General features: G+C 42.5%; 1 long non-coding RNA gene across 1 annotated transcript in view; it reads left to right on the forward strand.

Moving 5' to 3' along the window:
- The first annotated feature begins 7,496 nt into the window (after positions 1-7,496).
- Positions 7,497-17,138, forward strand: part of LOC118787763 — a 32,569-nt gene continuing 22,927 nt past the window's right edge. The window contains exon 1 of the long non-coding RNA XR_005005392.1: positions 7,497-7,737. This is a non-coding gene — a long non-coding RNA (uncharacterized LOC118787763). The remainder of the gene's footprint in view (positions 7,738-17,138) is intronic.

Here is a 17,138-nt window from a genome sequence, read left to right on the forward strand (position 1 = left end):
GAGCTAGACAGAGGAAATGAAAAGTTATTAAAACCCCAAACAATATTGCTGTGTTCTGAGATTTTTTCCAGTTATCCATTGCTTGCATTCCATTCAGAGACCCTGTTTAATTTATCTGAAGGGGGAATCATGCTGCTTCTTTCAGATAAAGCATTCATCTCACTCCTCATAAAATCCAGCCACTGAAATTGATTTTGGCTGTACTATACAACAAACATGTATCATCTTACTTCTATTCATTATATTAACATTAATTAATTTGCCAGAGCAACTTGAGTAACAAGTGACCAATGACCAAAGATCTGTATGTTGACTCATGATGTGTCAGCCCTGCTAACATGGAGACTGTACACATACTTTAAAAAGCATGAAATCTGCATAGAGGGTCCTGATCAGAAAGAACGGTGAGGTGGTGGAGGTAAAGGGAGTGGAAGAGGGTGTGCGTGTGTGTGTGTGTGTGTGTGTGTGTGTGTGTGTGTGTGTGTGTGTTTGTGTGTGTGTGTGGAGAGAAGAGAGAGTGTGTGAATGTACAGACAGAGAAAGAAACAGCTTATTGATGCAGTCTGGATAGAGGATGAATGCTAATGAGCCAGCCAGCCGGCGTGCCCACGCTCGGAGGAGAGCTGACTCCTTGCATGCCGTACGTCTTGTCAGTCCTGCATCACCCGCCCACGCGCAGCCCCGATCCGGCCGAGTCAGCGCAAAGCAGGTGTTCTCTGAAGCCGTCACCCATGCTGCTCGCCTCCCTCACGACACACACGCTTGCCAGTCATGACACACCACTCCGTCACAACACATGCGCTGCTCGTCATGAGCCGCACAGATTTACAATATGAGCACACCTCAATCACAACACATGTCACTCATGACATGTGCAATACTCAGTCATGACATAAGCAACACCCAGTCATGACACAAACACCACTCAGTAATGGCACACAATGCTCAGAGACAACCTACAACACCCTGTCATGACACACTACTCAGCCTGCATACGCAGGCCTCACCAAACCCTGCTTCTGTAAACAGGTGCCATGGACAACGCTGCTCCAATCAGCGCTTACTGTGTGTGCTTTCAATACAAAAATATAGATGGCCATTGGTACGAACAAAAGGGCCATCTAACATTATCTGGAAACAGATTACCAGTAGGTACTGACAAATGGATGACCCGAGAATACAATGGAAAGACACATGAACAAATTTACAAGGATAAAAATGTACATGCACATGGCTGGAAGGTTTAACATCCATAATGAAGCTCCACAGACAGTGCATTTTTCTCAGTCATCTCTGCCCTGGCTGCCCTGGGTGTCATACGTGCTGAACGGAGAGATGGGAAGGCTGTGCCTCTCAATGCTGCATTATTTATCAAATATTGATAGGGGTGACATACACAGACTACTCAAAGGACAGCCCAGCAAGCAACATGTAGCAGTAGGTGGTCATGTTTTATGAATGATGAACCCCACTCCATACATTAGGCTGTTCTTACAGAATAATATTTCAGCTGAAGAACATAATATGCTATTAATTATTTCTGAATTTCTTAGGATATTATGCTTTACCTATGGTTATGCATTTTATGAGGTCAGGACAACTGGCTATGTAGAATTCACTATGTGAAAGGATTTGCATGTGTAAGGTATTAAATGAATGAACGATCTGAACAGCTTGTACATTCAATAAGAACGTAATTACTCAAATGCAAAGGTTCTCATCTCACCCCAGAGGGTGGAAACAGCGCTTTCTAGTGTGTCATTGGTATACCACACCATCCATCTCCCAAAGCCAAACCAAAAGGATCTGAGAAGTATAGAAATTGGATACAATTATGTTTTACATGCCAGTCATTGAATGAAATGGCAAAATATTGTAAATCTTACTTGACCCCATGTCTTTTTCGGGTTTACTTCCCTTTTAGAAATAACTCAAAATAATTCCCAACTACTGTACTGAAATTACATTGGAAATATTATCAGTACATTGGACAAGAATCCCTCATTCATCACAAAGTCACATTTTTATTAATCATTTTTAGTGTTCTGAGACGAATGATATTGTGCCACATCCCCTGAACTGTCATATTTTTTAAATAAAAAAAATTCCCATGAGATATTTGGTTTTGAAAAGTATCACAGAAACTGCTGCTACTACTACTACTAATAATAAACATCATCAAAAACAACAAAAATAAAGCATTTCATACTCTCATCTTCTTGGAATGTTGTGGAAATTGTGGAATATCCGCAAATTTAGGTTAGTATAAGTTTATTAATTAATTTTAAACCATTGGGTCCCATTGTGTAGTAATCCTGATTGTAAAGCCTGTAGTCCCGAATATCAAGGCCAACAGCGCCCTCTGCCTGCCAAAGGAATGTCTTCTATTGGGCACACTAGAAATAATGAATCATAAATCATTTCTGACAATGTGCTTTTAGTGTTATTTTTGTGATTTGTTCATGCTCAATAAAGGAGTTTACAGTTAATGCAACAAGAGGATCTGTGGTTTATAAGTGTCTGTTGTATTCAGCACTGTAGGAACATTTTGTGGAACGTGACACCCACTATAATAATACCAATATTTGATATTTTTGCGCAGTATGTGCCAAAAATGTGATGTGAAAACTTCTCCTAGCGAGCCAATTTTTCATTCAACCAAGGGGGTTTAGTCCTCTCCTTAGGTGAATGCAAGCCTTCAGAGAGGTTTGGGCCACTGTTCTATTGTGGCTGTATCAGTTGCACTGGTTCAGTGGCCTCTGTAGGTGGCATCCAATTCCGAACAAAACTATCCATTTTCATTTACTTGCTGTGAGTTTTGAAGTGAAGGGAATCGATGATGTTCTGAAAAGCAGAAAGAGACAGCTCCATCTTGTGGACGGGCCTTCAAGCCATTTTCTAATTGATTTCCATTAACTTTGACTTTAAGCTCTGATGACTTTATACGAACTCTCTCACTAAAAAAGCCTGATTATGCTGACGGCGAGCAACATTGGGTTCTGCGTAACTGCACAGCAATCCGCGATCGCATTTTTCATGGGGGACTAATCAAGGCTAGACTCGCACAACTCATAAAGAATACGGCAGATTTATACCGTTAGTCTGTTTGCTTTCCCTACTGATCGGTTTTAGTCAGCATATATGGAAACCATTATTTAAACCAACAGGGATTAAACTAATAATTCGATGGTTAAATCTGGACCTGTGGCATTTCGTTCTTTCAGCAGCAATCACTGCTGCCTATTGCTTTTGGCAACACCCCCTGCAATGCATTGCTGGCGTTCCCTTTTCCTGACCTCGAGAACTGGTATCCCTCTTGAAGGATGTTTAACATTTCAAGATGGCAATGAGTGATGTGCAGACAAGTTGTTTTCATTCTTTCATCTTGTGTCTTTAAAGTGTGTCCACAGATCCTTCCCCAGCTGTGAGAAAAATACGTATTTTGAAATAGTTATGTATTTCATATTTACATGTATGCAAATAAACTTAACGTTCCGCAAACTGCACAAGGATTTGCTATATGGAAGATATCATTATTGCTGGTTGTCGGTTAACGTGTTTTTTTCAGGTATCCACATACCATGACTGAAATGCAAATGCAAAGGAAGTCTATTACAACATTGATATACAATTCTGTATTCCAGCAGGACAGTGCCATTTATGCACATCTCGTTTACCGTAAATATTTACCTGCGGTGGCGATTTGATAACGGTCTCACAGTCCCTACCCTCAGCACATTCTGCTTCTCCAATCCCTGCTCGCCCCGCCCTCCATCACTACCACTTCTCCTACCATCAACTCCTCCAATTTACAAAACCCCTTTTGTTGTCGCACAAAGCCTGCGATGTAGTGCTTTGTGCTCCGCTTGTTTCCCGTCGTTCCTCCTTGGCAGCCGGCAAGCAGCGGCGGGCCGCATACGCGGCGTTAAAATTCGCTCCACGTTTCGCCCGACGCGCGAGCGCCGGAGAAGCGATTGTAAATGTGTTAAAACGCAACTCCGCGTGACAGAATATGGAAGCCCTTCTCCAAGGCTCCTTCCTGTTTATCTAACCCCAGCGCTTGGCACCGAAAAGAGAGTAGCAGAGAGCCTTTTTTGCCTAGAAAAACATGCCTGTTTTTCTTTCTTTCTTTTTTTTTATTTTAGCAAGGGCTGTATGGCACAGAAACTTTTTGGAGACCCAGCCATAGGGGACCGGGGGTCCTTCAGGTTCTCTTTAGATGGAGATGGAGGGAGCGGGGCTTTTCATTGAGTTGACACTTGGATGAGTATCATTTCAGGAAATGAGCCGACTGACACTCATTTCAGTCCTCACATAATATGGAAAGCATGTGCTGGAGTATGTGAGCAAATCCGGGTACTCTATCCAAATCCGGGTATTTTTGGCTTGCATAACACAGCATGTAGCCCTGCTTGTTCTCAGTGTGAAAATGGCCACGGTTAAGGAGTTTTTTTGTTGCTAAAAAGAGTGAAGCTGGTGGAACTGAGAATCTTCTCCAAGGCATGGGGGCCATGTAGCCTCAGCATTGTTGGATGCTGTCCATACCACACTGCGCCCCTCCTCCTACCCCCCCCCCCCCCCCAAACTGCATCACATCCCTCCCACGCAGGAAACACATGGCACAGTTCAAAGAGGACAAGACCATCTCGTGTGGCGTCTCCCGATCAGCTGACAGAGGCGATGCAAGCATGTGTCGTGAAGGGGGGGGGGGGCTGTGTATCACCCCTACACCCCAGATCTCTTCGCCGCCTGCTCTGCGGTCATGTGGTCGCTGTTTGCTCAACGTCTGTGCAACGTGCTCCCTCTCTCTCTCTGACCATTCCTGTCCCCAGATCACTGCCCCACCCCAGACAGATTCCCCCCTCGGTGCGAGCAGAAATACCACGTCCGGCTGCCGAGACTCGCATGCAAACGCTGCAGAAAACCGCCACATGTTTCTACTTATCCTCAGCAGCTGGAGGAATATTTATGATCTGGTATATCGGGGCTGCATGGGCCTTTTACAGCCAGGTGGTCCATGGGATAAATACACGATTCTTAGAGCTGGTTGTCTCTGCTGAATGGATTTGAATTCAAGAAGGCGAAACAAATCTCTCTCTGGGTTCGGGGGCCCTGTGCTGTGTCTCCAACACTCCCAAGTGTTTACAATGACTGGATGTAAGTCGAGGGGTCTGCATATATGGGCCCGGGCATGAGAGTTACCTAATAGAGGAGGCCAGTGTTCCTAGAGAGCTGCCTCACGTGCCTTTTTCCTGACACTTCCTGAAAACGAGAAAAAAAGAGAAACAGAGCAGACAATCAGTCCGTCCACAAAACTCTCCCAGCACCCCTGAACCAATGGGATTGAATCGAAGTGTTTCAGTAAGCTTAAGTGTGTATAACAGGGCACTGTTGCAAGGTGTTATTTCAGCTTGGGAGCAGATATCCCTTTATTATTTGCTTTGCCCAGTTCCAGGAACCAGGACTTTCACGTTCTAGGGTCTTGTACAATGGAGCCATAGAGCCTCATGCCAGTTGACAACTGACTGCTTTATTTGCTTCTGCAGTCACTGTAGGAATCATTGATTATTTAACTTTGCTTTTTTTCCTTTTTTGTCCACTTCTCTAACATGAGAGCTATGATTTTAAAGGTTGTTATAGACATTCTACTGTTTGAAACAGGAAGCAGTAGTCACTATTCCTGAAAAGAGCAATCTGTGTACTTTCTGCCCTAGACAACAGATCTAAGATTAGCTTGCTCACCCCTGAGTCCTAACCCTAGCCACTAAGTGTGCATTGTTGAATCTGATCCAGGATCAGTTGCAAAAGGCAGAAGGGGGCAGGGAGAGGAAAGAGAGAGAGAGAGAGAGAGAGAGAGAGAGAGAGTGGGAGAGACAGCTGTATATAATAAAGGTTGTTTACAAGACAGAAGATGACATCACTGGCAGCTCAGCCAAGACAGAGATTCTACAGTGAATTCATTGTCATTCAGTGCCTCTAATAATAATATTGATTTTGACCAATGCCTGTGCTTCTGAAACTTCAATATATTAATGTTGAGAGGAGTTTTTTTTTATAAAATGTACTGAATGTATAGCTACATATGAGTACCTTTCTGGATATGTTTTACTCACATGGTACATTTGTTTTAATTGATCAAATCAAAACTATCAAATTATACTACACTTTGCTTATTCCACAACCATTTGATTGGAAACAATTAACAGTATGTCTAAACTAGCTTACTTTTCAAATGTATGCCATGTTTTGTACCCTTGTGCACATTAAGTGACCCAATGGCATAATAATAATAATAATAATAATTGTTATAATAAGTGTGGGATTCAAACCCATAACCTTCTAGTTATCAATCTCTAGCTGATAGTGTAGTGTGCTGTACCCATGTTCACTTCACCTTAACGCTATACTGGATAGTGTAATTTAATGTATGAAAAAATTCAGCAGTGAGTAAAATCATTGTTTTAAGTACCATTACCGTAAATGAAAAATACTGGCCAGTGGAAGAGAGGGGCATGGACCTATTGCATTACTTTAATGTGCCACTAGAGGTCTACAATATCCACAAGAGATTTGGCTCGTTGAGTATTCACACTTAGTCAGGAATTATGAAAAGCCAACGAAAAGCCGTCGATCCGTCTAAATGCATGTGCAGTCATCTGGCTGCAATAAATCTTTGAAGAAAATCTGTAATTTTGGATGAGTTTAAAAACTTAAGATCTCAATTCTATATTACATACAGTTATTGTACAGTATAATAAAACTAAATACAATTTACACTGTTGTGTTTAGTTTTATTAAGAGGCAGAAATGATTCTCCATTCAGGAAATAGAAGACGTTTGATAATTGATAATGTCAGACATGAGTAACTATGCACAGTATGTCATTTTTTTCTGTTTGCTCTGTCACATTTAAAATGAATAACGTTCATCATAATCATCTCTTTTGTACGACATATCATTTTCCTAAGTACCGATGACGGTCGAACAAGATCATTTAAACTGCTAACATCTGCAACTCCTGCTGAATGAAAGTTCATCTTTGAATGAATTGACTGGGCGGTTTTGTCATTTTGTCACTTTATTAAACAGACGAAACCATTGATTTAAAAATAAAACAGACATTATTATGGTTTAAAATACCAGTCTTTCAACTTGGCTGCCTTGCAGGTTGAACAGAATATATGGTTATTATGAAGAGTCAGATGTCAATTGTAGTCCCTGACAAATAACAAAATACTTGACTGGTAATACGATACGTCGCTCTTCAGTCACTGCTTCGGTGGTGAACGCTCCAACGCACAAATTGTGCCTATTGTGTTATTAAAAAAGATTAAAAAGACTTTGATTGGCATATTGTCTGACCAATGAGAAACAAATCTTAACACAGTCCGTTTTCTGTGCCAACCACTGACTCCAGCATACTTTAAGATCCGCCCATTCCGGCATGCTTCGTGAACCGCCTCTAAAAAGAATAGTTTGTTGGAGAGTGTAACAAGTGGACGCTTTCCCTTTAGCATTAGTCTCCGTAGTGGCTAAATTCCGAAATTGGTCAGTCGTTACACTGCTGGAGGAACTTCAGCGGATTAATCAATGAAGCGGACCGTTGGACGTTTGAGTTGATGATCGGGAATAGGTCTTTGCTTGAAACAATGTTGGTTTGCCTTATTAACTTGTAGAGCACAGAAAGGCTATGCTTCTTAAAGCGGAACGCACGCATTAAACGTCCCGAAGTTCGAGGTAAGGGACATCTGAATTCTCCATAGCTACTGAAGACTGGGCAGTTTTTTCAAGGGCAGTGTTTTAATCTAGATAAAGTGTTTGGAATTGTATTTTTGATGTATATTAAGCCTAGTTGGATGAATTTGCTGTTCGCGATAGCTAATTTATGTGGAGAATAGTGTTATTCTTATAACGTTTTATCTGACTTTGGATTATGGACAGCACACGCTACATTCAGGAATACATGAAATAATTTGGGCTTTATTTATTATCAAGAATTATTTTTTTGTTGTTAAACTTGTTATTTAGTGGTATTTTTTCCATTCATTTGGATGTCGTGTACAGCTTGGCAATATTATATGTGTTGTAAACCGAGACCAGCATAATTAGACCAATTACATTACAGGCCGGGGATAATTCCATACTGTGTGAATGGTATGATGGTGATATACTGTATCAAATGGCATCTCGAGCACGATGATGCACTGTAAACTGCCCCACCCCCGGCACACGCTATGATACCCTAGAATTGGCTTTAGAATCTAGGCCAGACGGGCCTTGCTCCGAAAAGTTTGGAGAACTGGACTCCAGCCTGGTGGTTAGAATAGCGAGGAAGATGGGAGACTGTAGTTCATTGTTTTAACCAGGAACTGTCACATTTTGTTCTCATACCCGCTCCACGCTCCACGTATCACCAATGCAATAAAAGTAGATTGAATTTAAGAGGAGCCTATTTCTCCCGTATACGTGTTAATTTAGGCTCGACCGGGCGCCTGATTCGTATATCTTAAAACCCCGACAGATAACTCTGGCTATGGTTGCATTAAACAAATTACGTTCCTGAAGCCTACCAATCCAGAAATATACCTATCCATTTTCTAACTGCGCTGCTTCTCAGTAACTGCCGTTGATACCATCATACAGCATATATGTCACAGATTATGCTTTTGACAGTGTTGTCTGTAGGTTTTTGTTACTTACTCTATAAATGTAGTAGTAAACACTTGTTGCATATAATAAGCAGATTCATTTTCACAAATGTATAATTCACTTGTAATTGATGATCAGTGTCGTCATATAAACGATACCCCAAACCTCTAAATTCGTGTATTAGTATAAAAGTGCTTTTTCCTCAGGATATTGTTTAGGTTCAGTCTTATTGGTGAGGTGCAGTGAACCTCAGTAGGTATTGGGGAACCTCATCTAGTCAGGCCTGTTTAATGGTTTGTGTACAGTTCATATTAGTAGCTACATAAGAAACATGGAACTGGACAACTATAGTGTTAACATATATTATGGGAAAAGCTAGCCTTAATCAGTTCAACCGTGTCACCTCAAATGTCTGCAGCACCTCTGAAGAATGGTGTCGCTTTACTTTGTGAAAACAGATCTGTCTCTGCGCGCTTACACTTTGCTGCATACTTGCATCACACTGCACATTTCATTGCACACTTACATGCTTACTCTTACCTAAGAGTGAAAGTGAATTTGAGGAAGTGCAGGGTACTCAGTTGCTTAACTAGGTGCTTAAGATGCAGAGACAACGTTGCACTAATTTCTCTTCATCCCTGCCCACCGGTGTGCATACAAGTTTCAGTCACATTCAAGATTGTTATGTAGAGTAAACACTCCTTCAGGTGTTTTGTGTTCATTTCTGCCCACAAACATAAATTTTATAACCATATTTATTTTCTTGCTTTCACTCTCTTTGATTTAATTTTGATCATTGTTGTCTGTTGTTTACTGCATCGATTTCCAAGGCAACTGCTTTCTAACGCATCCCCAAAATACTTGCCTGGCAAGATAGTATAGGTGTGAGCTTTTGAATGCAGTTACTGTAGTGCTGGTGAGATTAGTCAAGTGTTTCATTCAACAACTCAGTACAGAGTTGCATTCACATTGGAATACAGAAGACACATGGGCATGTTTATAACTGTAGCTGCTCTTTAAAAACTCCATTTCAAGTGCACCAGTGCTCACCTTAATTACACCTTAAATAATGCATAATGCATGGATTCAGTGCTGTTAAGACAATGTTTTCATTGGCATTCTTGCTGATACAGAGAGCTGATTTAAGATTTGTGGTTCACCAGTTGTAATGGAAGACTGATTTCCATTGTCACCCTTTTAAAACTTGAGTTGCGTTCAGTTCACCTGACACAACCTATTAAGTGCTTCAGTGGAAAGGAATCGGTATCCAGGTGACAGTGATGTCATATCATCGGGCACATTTGCATGACAGCAATATTCCAAACCCAGTCTCTCCAGTGAAGCAGTTTTCATGAATGCATTTTAAGTGTTCCAGTATCCATCAACATTTACAAGCAGATAGGTGTTTGGAATTAACAGCGATATGGGCATATGTAGGCTCATTCTTTTGAGCATTACAAACAGATTGAGGGAAAGCAGTATATTTTTATTTCCACTTCTAAAGAACGATGGTCTCAGAGATTTCAGGATCATCAGGGCTAAGGGAAAAACTGTAATCATGCATCGACACAAGACAAGACGGATTTTTAGATTGTAATCTGTTCATTGTAATCAAGTTAGGTTGGCAAGTGGAAACTTGATGGGACCTACTAAAATAAGCACATTACAAAAAAGAAAGACATTCTCAGACTGCTCTCTTAGTGGAAGACACTGTGTGAAAATGGCATTGTGCAAAGAATCAAAGGTGTGGCTCCTTCACCTCTTCTGCCCTGCGGTTTTACAGATTGAATTCAGATTAGGGTGCGTGCTTGCCTGACTTGCACAGATGATACAGTCAGTGGCTGCGTGTTTAGAAGCAACAGGAACACATTGCTGTGGTGCTGTGGGGTCACTGTAAAACAATGTTAATCGTGCAGCGTCTGAGACTGAATAGAACTCGCAGCAGATTACTTTCAATGAAAAGAATATGCTAAATATTTTACTACACACAGATTAGTTACAGCTTGGTTGCATTTCACATTCATTGTTTTAGCAGTATTATGTGGCAGAGGCACTGGGAACTGGGGCCTCCATTTTATGCAAAAGATTAGTATTTAATAGGATGAAATTGTATAGTAGACACCCTTTTTTACGTCTTGTAATGCATTTGTATATAGAGATCGTCACATTTGAACCCACAGCCCCTCAGGTCCCAAGCCTGAGGCTTCAACTATAAAACCTGCTGCCATATAGTGGTGAGTTTATACACATCTAATTACATAATGATTACCATCTCGATAGATGTGGCATTAACACAGCCGAATCTGTTGGGCCCATTCTCAACCTCAAACCTATGTCTTACGCTCATAGCCCTAACCCTTTAATGCGACTGCACATGTTAGTACTTACACAGCTTTTGCACAGTACTTGCTTGCAGTTACACACTGGTTAGTTTTCTAATTAATTGTGCATTTACGGTGTGGCTACTGCCCACTTAATGCAAAGTGTGAAGTTGACATTCTTTTTGACGTGCGTACTGTGCTCTGTAAAAAATAAATAAATAAGTGTAACATCAGCCATGCAGAGAACAATACTCAGCAGTGCAACTATGTGACTCTTTAGTTATAATTAACTAGAAAAAGATGGAGGCAGAAGGGGAACATTCATGGCTCCCCTTTAAAAGTAGAACCGCAAACCTCATGAATTTCTTGGCAAGGGCGAATAATTGTTTTTGAGTTTTCTGTCCTCCCTGTGATTACATATATCCTTGAGTTTGTTGTTGTTAAGACTAGAAGCATTGGAATTCCCAGGGCATGCTTAAGACTACAGTCTCTCTTCCCATGGCTTCACTGCAGCTCTCGTGCACTAGAGCTCTCGCACTCTTTTTCACACTTGTACGGCGCACCAGTTTGGCCCGTTACCAGTGCTCGTCTGGGTCGGTAAACCACTGCTGTGGAATATTTTCAGAAGCCTTGAGGGTGCTGAATATGCAGAGTTTGTAGTTTGAGTCTGAAGCAAGCCTTTGTGTCAGGGTTTCATGAGGGTCAGCCTTGAGAAAGAGCCTCGGCCGGGGTCCTTAAAAAAGGCTATATCCTAAAGCCATTAGTGTGGCATAATGCATACACAGTTCTGTGGACATTCCTCGATTTTCCATTGTTAATGCAAATTTCCAAACTCGTCCGGCTCTCCAGATAGAACCGTCAAACAGGGAAAGGGGTGCGAGCATTCCGCACAGTGGAATTCTCTGCATAATGAAACTCTAGACCTGCCTGTGGCTTACGGCTTGGTTGGAGTTCAAAGGCATTACGAGGGGAGCTCTACCAAAACACAGGCCTGAATAATTTGATCGAAAATTGTTTTCATGCTCAAAGTCATTACAAGGAGAGCTCTACCAAAACGCAGGCAGGAGAAATTGTTGATCGAAAATTGTTTTCATGCTGTCCCGTTCGCACGAACCCCAAAAGCGAGGCATTCGGAGACCAGCCTTTTCAGGTTTTCCCTCATTTACAATCCTCGCCATCACCTGCCCTTTTGATGATATAACCGTCTTCTCAAGATGCCATTCCAAGCATGGCAATGATAATGAAGATTAAGTTTCCTTTGAGGAGGCTTGCTTTCTGATGCAAAGGACTAGGAATCCCAAGAATTGGCAACGCAGTAAATCACATTCGCTCTGTTGCGAAGGTTTGCGTTTGTTGCACAAAGGAAAACAAAATGTTCGTCATCCATTTGACCTCAGATCGGAGGTTGTCCCCAAAAACTGATCTTTGCTTTCTGCTCTTGTGAATGCTCTCGCTCAGAGTGGAATGGGTTAACCTCCCAGCCAGGCGTAATCAGAGATACAGTGACCACAGTGACAAACACAAACCCGGGAATAATCGCCCCTGTCCGCCACACTCGCTTCCAGGGATTGTTCCATTTGTTTGAGTTTTATTTGAGTTCTGACGCACCCTCTACCAATACTGCAGCTCTTTGTTTTATGCGGTGAAATGCCTCTCACACCAGTGGGTGATTTTTGCGCGGCTAAAGTACACTGCATTTCGTTACAATGCCACCTTAACGCTGTTGGCATGGACACGGCTTCTCAGCTTGGTGCCATTCCTGCCTTGTCACTTGGTGGTTTTGCATGATAGCAGGAGAGGAATCCACTTGGAAGCTTTGCTGACCTGCTTTGAAATGAAGAGTGTGCAAACACTATGCGGCAGTCATGGCTGTCGTATATAAATTTTAGCTGGTGAACACTGGCTTGGAAGACATGTCAAGACTGATGTAGTTAGACTGAGGAGGCACTTGGAGCAGATAAGGGACATGTGAATGCAGATGATGTAGCTCTCTCCCCATCCACTGCTTGTTTTGTGCTCTGGGTTGCACTCTCGTGGCTTTATTGCTTTGTAAGTCTATGGTCACAATTCCATACATTCCTGCTTTTCCGGTTTGAAACTTTAAAGTGGTTTTCCAGTGCCTAACCGTCTTACACTCTGACAGATTATACTTGTCTCGCAACTTCCTTTCATGAAATCACCCAGACAAAAATTGCGGTTAGGTCTTTTAAATGCAGCCTGCATTTGCTTAAAAAGAACAGCACGAGGGCTTTTCGCCTTTGGAGTTTTTCATATGACTGTCGTAAAAAAAGGGAAAAACAGGCTCGATAACTTGTTGTTTTAGATACACATCTGTTCATAACATGAAGTCAGTGCATTGGGCAGTCACAGTGTGTGTCTTTGTGTGTGTCGCACTGAAATGTGTTGCAACGCATATATTTCCCAGTCTAAGGCACGACAGAGGATGTGTTGCACAGCGATTACAATCGTGTCATTGTCCTCTGTCATGCATCGTCATAGAAGCTAGCTTTGTCTCTACCGGTGACACACGACTGGGACCTTCTGTGAAAACGCGGCGGAACAGCAAGTAGTGCAGTCCCTTGCAACCTTTTTGTTCCAAAATTAGTTGGTCCGTTTTCTGGGAAGATGTCACAGTTTGAAAGTGAAACCCAAGTACAGTGTTCACATGGTCTTACCGAGCACTGTGGCCATTACATGGCAGATTGGTTGGACACCGTCAGTGTTAACCAAACGCTGTCCCTGGGGTTTGTTTTCCCATGGGACCTCCATTCGTGCCTCTTCCTGAGATAGAGAAGAAGCAACGCTGGCATTCCGCCCTGGCTCCTCAGCACCTGACCCATGGCCTACTTCCCCTCTCTCTCTCCTCCTGCCTCTGATACAGCTTACATCTGCTTTGTCACTACTGCCACCGTGCAGCCATAATTAGCCATCAGTAATCGGAGCACTTTGATGTGACACAGAGGCTGGGCAGGACCGGTCTCCATTTCACAGAGCCGTTTCATGCCTGTTCGTGGCCTTTGTAGGTCGAGCGTGGAGATAAATGATATTATGAGCCTTAAAGGGGCTTTTTAAGCCTGCTGCAGTCAGGATTTTGCTTTGTGATTTTTATTTAGCGTAGTGTATTTCACCTGCTTATACTGGTCAGGTTGACTCTACAGGTGGCGGTGGTGTCAGGAGTTGACATGTGTGACCTGCAGGGCAGCGTTGGTGTTTTAGGCGCTGGTGATGTCAGCGGTCAGCATCTGTGGCCTACAGCGCAGTGATGGTGAATTAGGTGCCGGTGACGCCAGCAGTTGAGGTCTCACCTGCAGGGCAGTGGCTGCGCAGGTTATGTATTGGCTGCGGCCCGGTGTCCAGGCCTGGACGTGAACCCTTACGCGGCCGGTCAGTGATCTGTGGGGAAGCGGGCCCGTCTTCTCCCTGCTCCTGCCCCCTTTTCCGAGTGCTGTCTCTGTCTGAGAGCACGTGCGCGGTGTTAATGAGCTTGCGCGTCTGGGCCGCTTCCTGTGAGCCGCTGCCGTTTTGGCGCATCCCCCTGGCCTTTCCGCACAGACGGGGCCACTCGCTTCCATGTTGGGCAGCGCTGCAGCCTCCGTGATTCAGTTCCTGCAGTAATAATGTCATTTGCCAAAGTCCCATTATGGCGATGATCCGTCAAGGTCAAAGCCAGGAATCTGCAGTGGCCTGAGTTTGTCTTAGAATATCTCTTTATGCGTTATGGCAGAACTCTCACAGCATAACTCGTTAAATTTGCAGAAGACATAATGGCAGTCTGAATAACTATATTTGCGAGGCTGCAGGAAACAAATGTCATGAGGAGGTGATTTTTCAGCCATCGTAAAGCAAACCTGATTTTTGGAAATGGATTCCGTTTTGTTACCTGTGTTACACTCTGTCCTCAGCAGTACATGTCTCAATACAAGCTGACTCTTTACAATGACACATTGTTACTCCTGCGTTATTTTTACCATCAACACTTTACGTTTATAGTTTCTCACTTCAGCGCATTTGCTGGCAGCATTTTTCCACTTTGTGGGGAATGATTAAGCCGCTCCAGTAAAATGAAGCTGTACCAAATCATCAGGCCCGAGACGATACATTCACCTCATGATGTGATTTTCAAAATGGAGTTCACAAGATGAAATTATCACGAAACAATGTTCCCCTAGAAATAATGCTGATAAAAAAAAAAAAAAACAGAAGTATAACATGATTAAGCATGTTTTGTCTTCTTTTCTTATCTATCTTTAGATATCAGTCCCCTAGCCGTGCCAATATGCTTGACAGACCAGGGGTTTGAGTGCCACATTGCTTTTATAAAACAGGTCCATAATTGGATGAACAGTACTTGGTTACATAAAGCAAGAAGAAATACAGAAAGTAACAGGTTGTTTTAATTACTAATTACCCGTGAGTGTAGTACTTAGCTTATGATATTTATAGTAACTTTCCTGACAGTATGAAACAATGCTGCTGGATTTGCTAGGTGGCCAATGAACGAGCTACCTAACAAGTTGGAAGTATTTCGTATTAATGTTGCACAGTAGAGATCAGTTGCTGGCTTTTAGAGCAGATGTGTAGAATGTATTTCGATTACATGTTCTATATATGTGTATATATGAAGTGTGTGTGTGTGTGTGTGTGTGTGTGTGTCTACGTGTATGTGTATGTAGGTATATTACAATAAGATAAACCCACTATTTGTGTAGTGAATGATAGCAGTCGAAAAGGGGCTAGTTTTAGCATGTGGGCGTGGGCCTGGTCAGACATTTATCAGATTTGGTGAAAATCGTATTTAATGAGTTATCCATTTTATGGTCTGCTTGACTCATATCGTGACTCTAAATGTTTAGTCATTATGTAGTCACCGATTAGGCATTTGGTCATTTCAAGGGAAATCCAGTGCTGATAAGTGCCATCGTTGTATTTGCAGCACTGAATTGTAAAGTGATTTTGGTCAGGCAGAAACTGCCCAAGGAAGCTCAGCTCTGTATGAAAGGGTTGGATGCTGTTCTGATGGATAGACTTGCTTCGGGTGAATAATTTGCTCCCATAGTCTGCCCCTTCCTCTTTTGGAGAAGTTAATTAGCTGAAATAAACATCTTTTAGAATCGTTAATATTGCTTATTAAAGGTGTGTACCTTTCTAAGTGTTTGCTTTGCTTATGCGTTTAGGTTTCTCACTGTGCATGTGGTTGGTGGCATGAGGGTTCTTTTTTTTTGTTTTTGCAATAGAAACCCCGCTTGTGAAATGGAAACCATAGTATGAAATCACTGGCTGTGTAGCACATGCTTCTAGAGAATGACATGTTGAGAAATGTAGGTGGAAATGGAGGTCGATGAAGGTAATGCCGGATTCATTAAAGCAGACCCTCCATTTTGTATACTGTAGAAAGAGACAATTATCATGCCTCATATCAGGAGCCTTTGGATCGAGCAGCAGCAGCAGCCTTTGGACTTTTTAGCACTCCATTCTCTGACTCGCACGAGGATGAACTTGATTTCAGTTCAGTGCTGCTGATGAATGTACTTCATTGTGTTCCTGTGCCTCCTCAGTGTACTAGCAGGATGTTGAGTAAGACACCATTGCAATAAGGACATCTTATTATAAAAGCAAGACACGGATGGCTATAGGGAAGGAGAGAAGATGGTTGCAGTGTGTAGTCGCTGGTTACTAAATTTTGCTCCTAAGTTCTGTGGAGGTAATTTGCTATTTGTTCCATGGTCTCGTTGTTTGTGGTGAGTTTTTATCATTCCTCCTCTTTTAATGATTTAGCAGAGGACGTGGGGATGGGTAACTCCGCTCCTCGAGGGCCAAAGTCTTCCAGGTTTTAGAGTTACCTTTTAATTAGTAAGCGATTCATACCAGGAACACCTGGGGAATTAACGTCCTGTCCAAGCAAAGGCTTAGATCATGCTGTTAGGAGGCAGGGCAGAATGAGAACCAGCTGACCCCTTAGCCCTGAAGGATGAGACCTGCCCACGTCTGTGCCAAGAAAAAATCAAACGTACCGTGAGCAAATTTTACATCTCATTGTGAGTCACGTTGCAGTCACGATACGCTGGTCACTGGCATGACTGCCCAGAACCCAGCACTTTGCCTGTGTTTTGACCCTTGGAATATTCCCCAATCATCAACCGAATGGCTCAAACAATATCCTTGAAACCC

Source organism: Megalops cyprinoides, chromosome 13 (genome assembly GCF_013368585.1).
Source record: "Megalops cyprinoides isolate fMegCyp1 chromosome 13, fMegCyp1.pri, whole genome shotgun sequence".
Classification (NCBI taxonomy): Eukaryota; Metazoa; Chordata; class Actinopteri; order Elopiformes; family Megalopidae; genus Megalops; species Megalops cyprinoides.